Source organism: Dipodomys merriami, unplaced genomic scaffold, assembly GCF_024711535.1.
Source record: "Dipodomys merriami isolate MVZ:Mamm:240054 unplaced genomic scaffold, mDipMer1.0.p SCAF_1529, whole genome shotgun sequence".
Taxonomy (NCBI): domain Eukaryota; kingdom Metazoa; phylum Chordata; class Mammalia; order Rodentia; family Heteromyidae; genus Dipodomys; species Dipodomys merriami.
Window position 1 is genome coordinate 105,230 of NW_027202859.1, and position 10,767 is coordinate 115,996.

A 10,767-nucleotide genomic window follows, 5' to 3' on the forward strand; every position below is an offset into this window, starting at 1 on the left:
GGCAGGGCTTAGCCCGCCCTAGGCCCAGCTGAACTCCTGGCACTGGAATCTCAGACCCAGGGCCTACTTGGCCTCTGAGCCTCTCAGGGCCTTTGGGGGAGATGTGCCTGCTCTGCTGGCTTTGTGTGCTCTGTGCTCCTGGCCCAGACCCGTGATCCTACAGCAGCAGAAGTCAGCCACTGATGCCGCCTCCCCTGGTGCTTGTGCCTCCTCTTCTCTCTGCTGTCTCTCTCTGTCCCCTACTTCTCTCCCGGGCTGCCCCACCCACGCTGCACAAGTGAGCCAGCCCCCATGTGCCCCTGGGTGCAGCAGATTTGTTTGCCCTGGGCCACATCCTGTTGTCTCCTCAGTCACGCCCCCAACCCACTCGACCACGCCCCCAATCCTGACCTTGTGGTGCCCTGACTGCCCTAAGGCTAACAGGCCATGGAAGAAGCAGCCTCACCTCAACTCAGGGCTTCCTCCCAACCCCAGCAGATGCCCATGGCATCAAACCCATCCCTCAGCCCAACGGCTGGGAGAGACTCTTCTCCATCCACCCCACACAATAAGCAGGTGCATGGTTACCCTCTGTTAGTGTGTGTGTCTCTGTGTGTGTGTTTGTGTCTGTGTGTGTGTGTGTGTGTGTGATTTTCAGGGATACCTACCTCTCAAGGGCTAAGAACATAGCACCCTTTTGTAGGACAGCACACAGCATACTTTAAAAAAAAATAGCACAAAGAAACCTGTGTAATGGACTCAGCACAAGGCACCTTTTGAAGGACTCAGAGCACAAGACTTGAGCTGAAGAGCTCAAGGACAGCACCCAGGCCCAGACATCATCTTCTACAACAATGAAAAAAGACAGAAACAAACAAACAAACCTGAAGTATAGGGCTGGGAATGTGTCTTAGGGTTAGAGTGCTTTGCAAATATGATACCCTGAGTTTGATTTCTCAGGACCATACCCTAAAAAACAAGCCTGAAGTGGCTCTGTGGCTCAAGTAGGAGAGGGCTATACTTAAAAAACAGAAACTAGGTACAGTGCTCAGGTCCTGAGTTCAACCTCCAAGAATCGTGTATGTGCCTATGCGCCGGCTCCCACGTGTGCGTGCACACACACACACTCACACATACACAGACAAGAAGTGATGCTGTTACACAAAATGGTAAAGCACCAGGCTTCTGCACTGAGCTCATGGTCACCACCCAGGCCCTGTGTTCAACCCCAAAACCTGGCCACCCAGGGCCCAACTAGGAGAGGTCAAATGTTTCAAAACCTGATGAGGTTCACCAGCCCTAGATGACAGGAAGTTTTGTGCTACCAGATATGTCCTTGGATTTCCCAAGCTTCCTGAAATCTAGGAGAGGCATCATAGGCCCATCATCACAGGCAATGAAACATTTCATTAGGTTAAATGCCCTACTTGTCCGCCAGAAGGACTCTTGAATTATATTGAGCACTATATCTGAACACGGGAATAGAGTCTCACAAAACCAGGATAAGTGCACAGGTTGTGGCCTGTCACAGAAGGTGGCACATATGAAGGCTTCCTGTCAAACCAGAGCACTGGGGAAATAGTATGGGGTACAAAGAGAGCTATTTTTCCTGAACTTCAGAGCCCACCCACACTCATCCTCACTATCTGACCTGGACGGAGTTGTTTGCTACACAGTTGTACAGGACTGAGGCCTTTTGTCTGCCTGTCCAGACAATGAGAGAGACTTCTTCCAGCAGTCCTGGGATGCAGAGAAACCCTCAGGTTACACTGGGAACAGTGAGGGGAGCCCCGGAACATGCACTATCATGAAAGCAGTCTCTGTTGTGAAATCATTTTATTGCATATACATTACCTAGTTTGGTGCCATTCATCATAGCTACTCTGGAGCTTCACCTATAGGAATATATCCATACATACCCAAAGACATGGAAGTACAGGCTTTTTTTGAGGGGGCAGGTCTTGGGGTGGAACTATGAGCCTAGAACTTGTCCCTCAGCACATTTTACTCAAGGGTAATGCATTAAGCTTGAGTCACATCCCCACTTCTGGGTTTTTCTGTGATCTCTTAGAAATAAGTGTTATGGACTTTCCTAATCTGGCTGGAATCAAATTCAGATTATCTACATCTCACCCTCTGAGGAGCTGGGATTACAGTGAAGAGCCACTAGCACCTTCTTTCTCTTCTTCTTCATTTTTAATCTGGACAATCTGCCTTCTTAGCAGGGTCATTCCAATGGTTTGAATTTATAAATTAACTACCCAATATTCTTTAGAACTGCTTTACCTGAGAAAGATTTTCTCTCCTCATCTCCGCTGGGACACATGTTTGAAGCCAAAAGTGAGAAATGAGTGTCACCGGATTTGGGAGCAAATGTCCGTAGGACATGTCAATTCTGTCACTTAGCATTGAGCTGCAGTGAATTTATAAAATGATCTAGTAATTATGAGTGTTGTGTGTCTACAACCTTAAGTATCTAGAACCCACTAGAAGCATCTTCATGTATCTCTTTTTCTCTAGTGCCTTTCGAGATTTAGACTAAGGGTTTGTGTGGAGGGACTCCTTGGTGTATCCCTGAGGAAAGCCGCTTGAATCCTGTTTGGGAGATTGCCGTTCAAATTCAGCCTGAGCAAGAATTCTGTGAAACTCTTATCTCCAATAAACCACCAGAAAACCAGAAGAGGAACAGTGGTCCAGAGGGCAGAGTTCCAGCTTTGAGAGAGAAAGCCGAGAAGGAGACACAGGCCAGACCAGGCAGGAAAGCCTGGGAGGTGCTTATGTCCAATTAATGACCAGATGGCTGAAAGTGGAGCTGTGGCAGTAATAAAGCCTCAGCTTTGGGAAAAACAGCAGAGGAATGCATTGGGCCCTGAGGTTAAGCCCTGGGATGTCCACAAAAAAATTTCAAAAAGAGAAGGCCAATTTTATGTATCAGTGCCCTACCTACTTATGTCTGTATATTACCTCCCTGAATGCAAACAGACCTTATGCAGTGCTTCTCCTTTTATTTACTAATTTATATTTCAGATATGCTCCTTTCATATACTGCATCGTTCTCTTCATTTCAGGCCCATGGCTTTTCTCTTCCAGGGTTCCAGGCCTGTGCCTTATATGATACACTGACGCTCTCAGGAGCCTTTATTTACATTTTGTTATGAGGCCAATGCAGGAACCATAACAAACTAGGCAGGGGAAAAGTATACCAGGTTTCATAGAAGTATCCAGTATTCAGAAAATTAAACTTGGGGAGGTAAAATGGCAACATACTTTCCTAAAAACTACCATTAAGGAAAAGATGAGGGAGCTGGGAATGTGGATTACTGAGAGAGTGCTTGTCTAGCATGCAAGAAGCCCTGGGTATGATTCCTCGGTAGCACATACATAGAATAATCCACAATTGGGGTTGTGGCTCAAGTAGTAGAGTGCTACAGACTGTGCCCAGGCCTTGAGTTCAACCCAAGAATGGCAAAGAGATACCTAGGTAGAATGGTAGGTAGGTAGATAGATAGATAGACAGACATAGGATAGATAGAATGATAGTTAGATAGTTAGATAGGTAGATAGATAGATAGGAAGATGATAGATGAATCTGGTCTTGGATTTCAGGAGGAAAGAAGGGAACAATTCCCAGTCACTAGGCCTTCTGCAGTGTGCCAGGACACCAGTATTGCCTTCACACAACCAGAGAGAAAGAAGACTCTCTCTTTCCCATTTCTCAGGCAGCCAAGGGCACCAGAGCCAATTGGGCAGAGCCAGGTTCTAACTCGGATGCTTGGAGAATGAAGAGAAACAACGCTGACTATAGTTGGTCTGGGGATTTGAATTAATTATGTGGAGAATGAAGGAAGGAGAAAGGACTGGCAGAGGTAGAAGAAGGGCCTTCAAATCTGAAAGATGGAGAGTCAAAAACCCACTCCCTAAAACCAGAGATCAGGGATTTTCTGTTCCTCCCCTTTCCCCGACTAAACTGGCTCTATTGGTAACCTATGATAGCCTGATTCTCCCTTCACTTGTGGGAAGAATGTTAATTAGTCATTGTTTGAAGAGGCTGAGAAAAGCCTGACCCTCGTGTAACTCTAACGAGTGTTTTAGGTTTCCTCCCATTGCTGGCATGGCCTGGAATATATGAAGTGGTTTTACTGCTCACTTATCTGTTGAATGTGTACATTCTGCCTCCGAATCCTCTAGGCCTGGTCTCTGCAGCTAGCCTGGTTTGGAAACTGTTTTCTGTCCTTCAATGACAGTGTTACACAGGAGTTCTTTCTGCTAACGGGGTTAGGGTTTGGAGCCTAAAAACTTCATGTGAACCCAAGATGGGTCAATGTTTCTTTCCTGTTTCTATAGCTCAAAATTCTAAGAACATTTAGAGTGCAAGTACTTCTCATCACCAAGGGAAACAAAGGAAGCTCTTGAACATCTGACCTTTCAGAAGTGGAAGTCAGAGTCACATAGACTTTCCTGCCCTGGCTGGCTTCACCTTGTAATCCTCAATCCTCAGTCTCCTGAGCTAGGATGACAGGCCTGAACTCCTGGTGCTCTGCTAGGCTCAGAGCTGTAATGACCTTGACAATACAAATCAACTGCTATCACAATGGGCTTGGAGAGCATATTAAGCCTTTCAACATTGGACCTTTCAGAACCCTGTAGGACACAAGATTACAATGCTAGAGTCTGAGAGGCTGGGCATATGGATGTGATACACTTGAACTTTAAGCTCTGACTCCAATTCTGGTATACATTAGTGTTCATTTTCCAAAGAATGATCTCATAATTAGCAAATAGGAAAAGTGTCTGGATTAACCCTCACTATTTTCCCAATAGTGTGTCTTGAGCTGAAGACTGGGCACTGTCCCTTAGCCCCTCAGGTCAAGCCAAACACTCTACCACTTTAGTAGTAGCACCACATGGGGTCTTTGGGTGGTTCACTGGAGATAAGGGTCTAACACGCTTTCCTTGGCTAAGCTGTCTTTGAACTGTGGTCTTCAGCTCTCAGCCTCCTGAGAAGCTAGAGTTCCATGTGTGAGACACTGGCATCTGGTCTATTGTTTTTGACAGTCCTGGGGCTTGATCTTAGGGCCTAAGTACTGTCTCTGAGCTCCTTTATCTCAAGGCTAGCCACTTGAGCCACTCCACAGTTTCTACCTTTTTCTGAGTATGTGGCACTGAGGATTCAAACCCTGGCATTCATGCATGCTAAGCGAGCTCTTTACCACTAAGCCACATTTCTAGCTCCATCCTTTCAATTTTACCCCTCACTTGCCTGTCCTCAGGAAAAGGTTTATGACTATAAATCATCTAAAGAAATCCCAATAGGAAAAAGTGCAAAGATTGGACAAAGCTCATACTTAGAAGAAACTCTAAACATGTGAAAACTGTGACAAATGCATCCATTTTATTATGTATTATGTTTCAATACTTAATAAAATATTAATGAAAAATGAGTCAATGTCCTAAATTGTTGCATAGAATTTTATTATAGGTGTGAAAAATGTAATAAATATTATGTGTATAATATGCTAAATACAATAATCAATCAATTTATGAATCATAGAAAAATAAACTACAAAATCAATAAAATCATAATATGAAATTAACATTCGTAAGTGTATATCATATATTACACATGTATAGAAATATTTTTTCAATTGCAGGGCCTTCATTCAGGCTCTGGGAATTCTAGCCTGAATTTCTTCTCCTCAAAGACAGTGAGCTTCGCCTTCACCCATGGTGAAAGGGTTACCTGGATGGTGAGCTCAAATACTAGCAATGGCAGAAATACTGGCCCCAGTTTTGATAGTGACTTACTTTTTTTAATGGAAGCAATCATGTTTACTCAGTTCCATACTGAACATTAAAAAAAAAGCAGTGTAGAATTTTGTACAGCTATTCAGACATACTTTCCTTACCTCTAAAGTGCTTCTCTGAGAACTATATTGTTTCTCTTTTTTTGTACTTTCTTATTGCAAAAATGTTTTACAGAGGGGTTACAATTATAGGAGCAAGGTAATGAGTACGTTTCCAATTGAGCATTGTTGACTCCTCCTTTGTTTTCCCCCTACCATCCCTTGCCTCCCATCTCCACAACTACTTCACCCTGCCGAGGTCAGTGACTTAGTTTTTAATTTTTGTGTGGTTTTGAACTCAAGCAGTGGCAACTCTTCCCTCACATTGCTACAAGTTTACCAAGACCCTGATTTCAAATCCCAGGCTAGGAAAGAAAATTGGCAGAAATTCCAAACCAGGGAGCTTTATTTTTTAATTTACTTAAATAATGTTATTTATTTATTTTTTTTTTTAAAACCCTAGGGCTTGAACTCAGTTCGTTTCAACTCTGCCTCAGCTTGGATCTCCCATAGCCAACCCTGAGATCCTAGGGTCAGAGTTCTTGCAGGTAGAAAAAAAAACCTGGAAAGCACAAAAAGTGGCAAGTTGTAGAGGGCTGGGGTTTTATGATTTTTTCTTTGGACGGTAACCATCCTGGGTCTGAATGACATGGCTGCAAGGTAGACCTGCCCTGCCCTTGCTGATGACTGGTGGGTTATCAGTGAAGCCATAGGCCAACCTGTCAACATATGCCCTGGGTTCAAATCCCAGTACTGATACCAATGGCAGGAGATCACAAGAGACTCATTCCTATGCATAGGAATAGTGATTAAAAGAGTAGTTCATACATCGGTCTTGTCTAAATTTGGATTCAATAATCCTAGAATGCTGATTGGTCTTAATGTTTTTAAGCATGAAAAGGATAATATTCCTTCAATGGTGGGATAATAAATACCTAAGAATTGGTAGGAACGTAGTAGTTGTCATTCTATCATAGATGGATGGCTCTGGGACTCTTTACCAATACATATTTATTTGTATAACACCGTCTGCCTATCCATGTATTGCTGTTTTGGCCAAACCTGGGGGTTGATCTCAGTGCTGGGGAAACACCTGACAGCTTCATTGTCTAGAGGCTGCCATGCTGAAACTCACCCAATCATGAATTGGGTCTGCTAGACACCGAGCTCAGATCCTCACACTGCCAGACATGATGGAGAACATATCTAAAATCTAGATTTTCTGTGATAGAATGTAAGCAATGTAATAAATGGTATAGGTGTCATCAGAGTCAATAAAATAAATGGTAAATAAATGAATAAAACAAGAAATAAAATGAATAACCACACCAAACACAATATGGACTGAACATCTGCAGGAAGTATAAATCCCATCGTTAAAATGTATATAAGGAGTATCTTTTCCAGGCATGAGGCTTGAATTCAGCCCTCCTATGAAGAGGGAATGGCGGGAGAACCTGAGATACTGCTTTCTGGACCTAGGCAAAGTCATGGAATGCAATCAATCTCATCGTTTAATGAGTAATTCGTGCATGATGCAAGTAGGAAATGATAGGCAAAACTCATGGGGTATAAATTATTTGTAAAGGAGAGTTGATGAAGCGTGACAATAATAATCACAGTCATGAAATGGAGGCATCAGGAAAGATCCAAGAATCAGTAGTCACACAGATTGGATTCCATCACAGGTCACCATCAATCCTACTCTATACAAATATATACTTATTTACATACTACCTTCAGCTTATGGATGGGTGACTATTGTGCTCACCACACTCCCCCGCACTGGGGCTCAAACTCAGGTACTGGGAAGGCCTAGCTCCTTCGTTGCTCACAGGCTGGTCTGCTCATGTGGTACCATTCACCATTGGTGCCTGCTAGGCCTGAGTTCAGATCCCAGCCCTGCCAAAAAATTCATCTTGATGCCAGAAGCCAATCATTGAATCTGTTTAATTTCCTGTGCAAGTACTAGGTCACAGCTAGGATGGCGAATGCATGGGTCACCCTGTGGTCATGGGAATAAGTTGTTATACATGTTAGCCCAGTTATACCTGTCATCATATACTCAAGAAAATACACAATACCTTCATGAATAGCATACAAAATAAAGACAATAAGTACACTAAATGCATGATACAGTCCACACACGGATGTAAATACACATCCCATGTTTCAATGACGCATTGAGGACTATTTTGGCCTCACTAGAGCTCGATCTCAGTTCCTGGGAACCACCCAGCTCCTTACTGGCTCACAGTCTGGTGTGATCACGTGGACCCACTGTGCAGTTGGGCCTCTTAAGCCCCGAGTTCGTGTCACAACACTGCCAAAAATTCACCCTGATGTGAGAAGAGAGTTGGTGCACCTGTTTTCCTGTGCTGCACAAATTCTGGGTCTCTGCTAGATGGAGAAAGTATAGGCAACTCTATACTCATGGGACTAGGTTGTCATCCAGTTCACAACAGTTATATCTGTCAACCTATACTTAAGAACATACACAATACATCAATGAACAAGACACAAAATAAAGAGAATGACTACACCAAATGCAAGATGCCACCCACCCATGTTTGGAAATATAGATCCTCTGTTTAATTATCAATTTATGACTATTTTGGCCCCCACCAGGGATCAATCTCAGGTCCCGGGAATGGTCAAGCTCCTTAGAGGCTCACAGGCTGGTGTGCTTACCAATAAACATTCACCAATTGTGCTTGCTAGGCCTTGAGTTCAAATTCCAGCACTGCCAAAAGATTCATTCTGATGTGAAAAGCCTAGGGTTGCACATGTTTCTATGTTCTCTGCATGTCCTGGATGTCATTCAGGATGGAGAATGCTATATAGGCAACTCTATAGCCATGGGAAGAGGTTGTCATCTATGTCAGCACAGTTATATCTGTCACCATACCCAATAAAATGCACAATTCATCAATGAATAAGACACAATATAAAAAGAATAACTACACTGAATGCAAGATGCATACCACATCTGTAGGTAAAGAGAGGTCCTACGTTTAAAAAAGGTGGGCTTGTTATTTTTCCAGTGCTGGGCTTCAAATCAGGCCCTGGACCAGGTCTGACATTCTAGTCTTCAAGGATGGTGAGCTTCCCCTTCCCCCACAGTGCAACAGAGCTACCCACACCTGAGTTCAAATCCTAGCACTGACAAAAGATTCATCCTGATGTCAGAAGCCAGTTGTTGCACATGTTTTCTTCTCCTGTGAAAGTCCTGAGTATCAACTAAGAAGTGGAATTCATAGACAACCCTATAACCATGGGAACCTTTTGTCATTCATGTCAGCACAGTTATACCTGTCACCATACTTAGTAAAATACACAATACCTCCATGATGTAGCTACAAAATAAGGAGAAGTTCACTGAACACAAGATGCTGTTGACAGATGTATGTCAATATAGATTGTATGTTTAAATTATGAATTTATGACTATAGTCTACCACCTTGGGGATCAATGTCAGATCCTGGGACTGGCTTAGCTCCTAAGTTGCTCACAGGTTGGTGTGGTAACCTTGACTTATTGGCCAATTGGTCCTACTAGGCCCTGAGTTCAGATCCCAGCACTACCAACAAGTGGATCGTGGAGTATGAAGCCAAGTGTGAAACTTGTTTTCCTTCTTTCTGAATATCTTGTGTGATCCTGAGAATCCTGGTATGGTGGAGAACATTTCTACAAATCTAGATGCTCTGTGATAGGATGTCATCAATGAAATAAACAGAATGGGGTTTCATCACAGTACAATCAATGGTAAATAAATGAATAAAACAAAAAATACAAGGAACAAACATCTTTGGACTGAACATCTACAGGTAAGTATAAATCCTATCTTACAATGTATATAATTAGTATGTTTTCCAGAGCTTGGGCTTGAATTCAGGACTAGTGAACAGGCCTGACTTTCTCATCTTCAAGTACGGTGATCTTCTCCTTCATCCACATTGCTGCAGATTTACCCACATCCTGAGTTCAAATACAAAGCCTAGAAGAATAAATGGCATGAATTGCAAGCCAAGCAGCTTTTTTTAAAAAAAAAAATTACTTTTCTCAATATGGGGCTTGAACTCAGGTTGTAGCAACTCTGCTCAGCTTCGATCACCCTAGGCTGGGGTGCAGCCACTAGACCTATAGCTGCTCCTCGGATCCTAGACCCCCAGGCCTTGCAGGGAAAGCAATGCACAGAAAAAATGTGGGTCTGAATGACACTGTTGCAAAGGGTACTTCATCTTGCATTGCTGAAGGCTGCCAGTCTATTGGGGAGGCCATAGGCCCATGTGGCAACATAGTCCCTGATTTTGAGTACCCGTCCTGACTCCAACCAATGGCAGGAGATACTAAGAAAATGGTCCCCCATCCATAGGAATAACAATAGAATGTTTTCAATGTCATGGTTGAATGAATTGATCGTGAATGATGCTCCTATAAAATTAGACAGCATCATTTCAGGAGGCTGATAGACTTTATTTAATATTTATGAAGCACTAAAGCATATTATTACTTACAGGACCACAATAATTTCAGGACACTCATTTCATTAAGGATGAAAACAATAATATTAATGACATGGCTGCATAATTAAAACCCAGGAATAGGTAGGAATGTAATCTATATTATTGAATAATATATAGATATCTCTTACACTCGATAAGATATATATTTATTAATGTACTGCCATCTTCATATCAATGTTATTATTTTGTTAACCCCTGGGGCTTGATACCAGGTCCTGGGAACAGCCTGTCAGCTCAACTTGCCCCAGGATGGAGTGCTGACACTCACCCATTCATGAATTGGGCCTTGTAGGCTTGTAGGCCATGAGTTCAGATGCCAGCACTGCCAAAAAATGAATTGTGGAGTAAGAAGCTGATGGTGACACATGTTTTCCCTTTCTGTGAAAGTCCTGGGTGTCAGGTATGAAGTGGAATACATA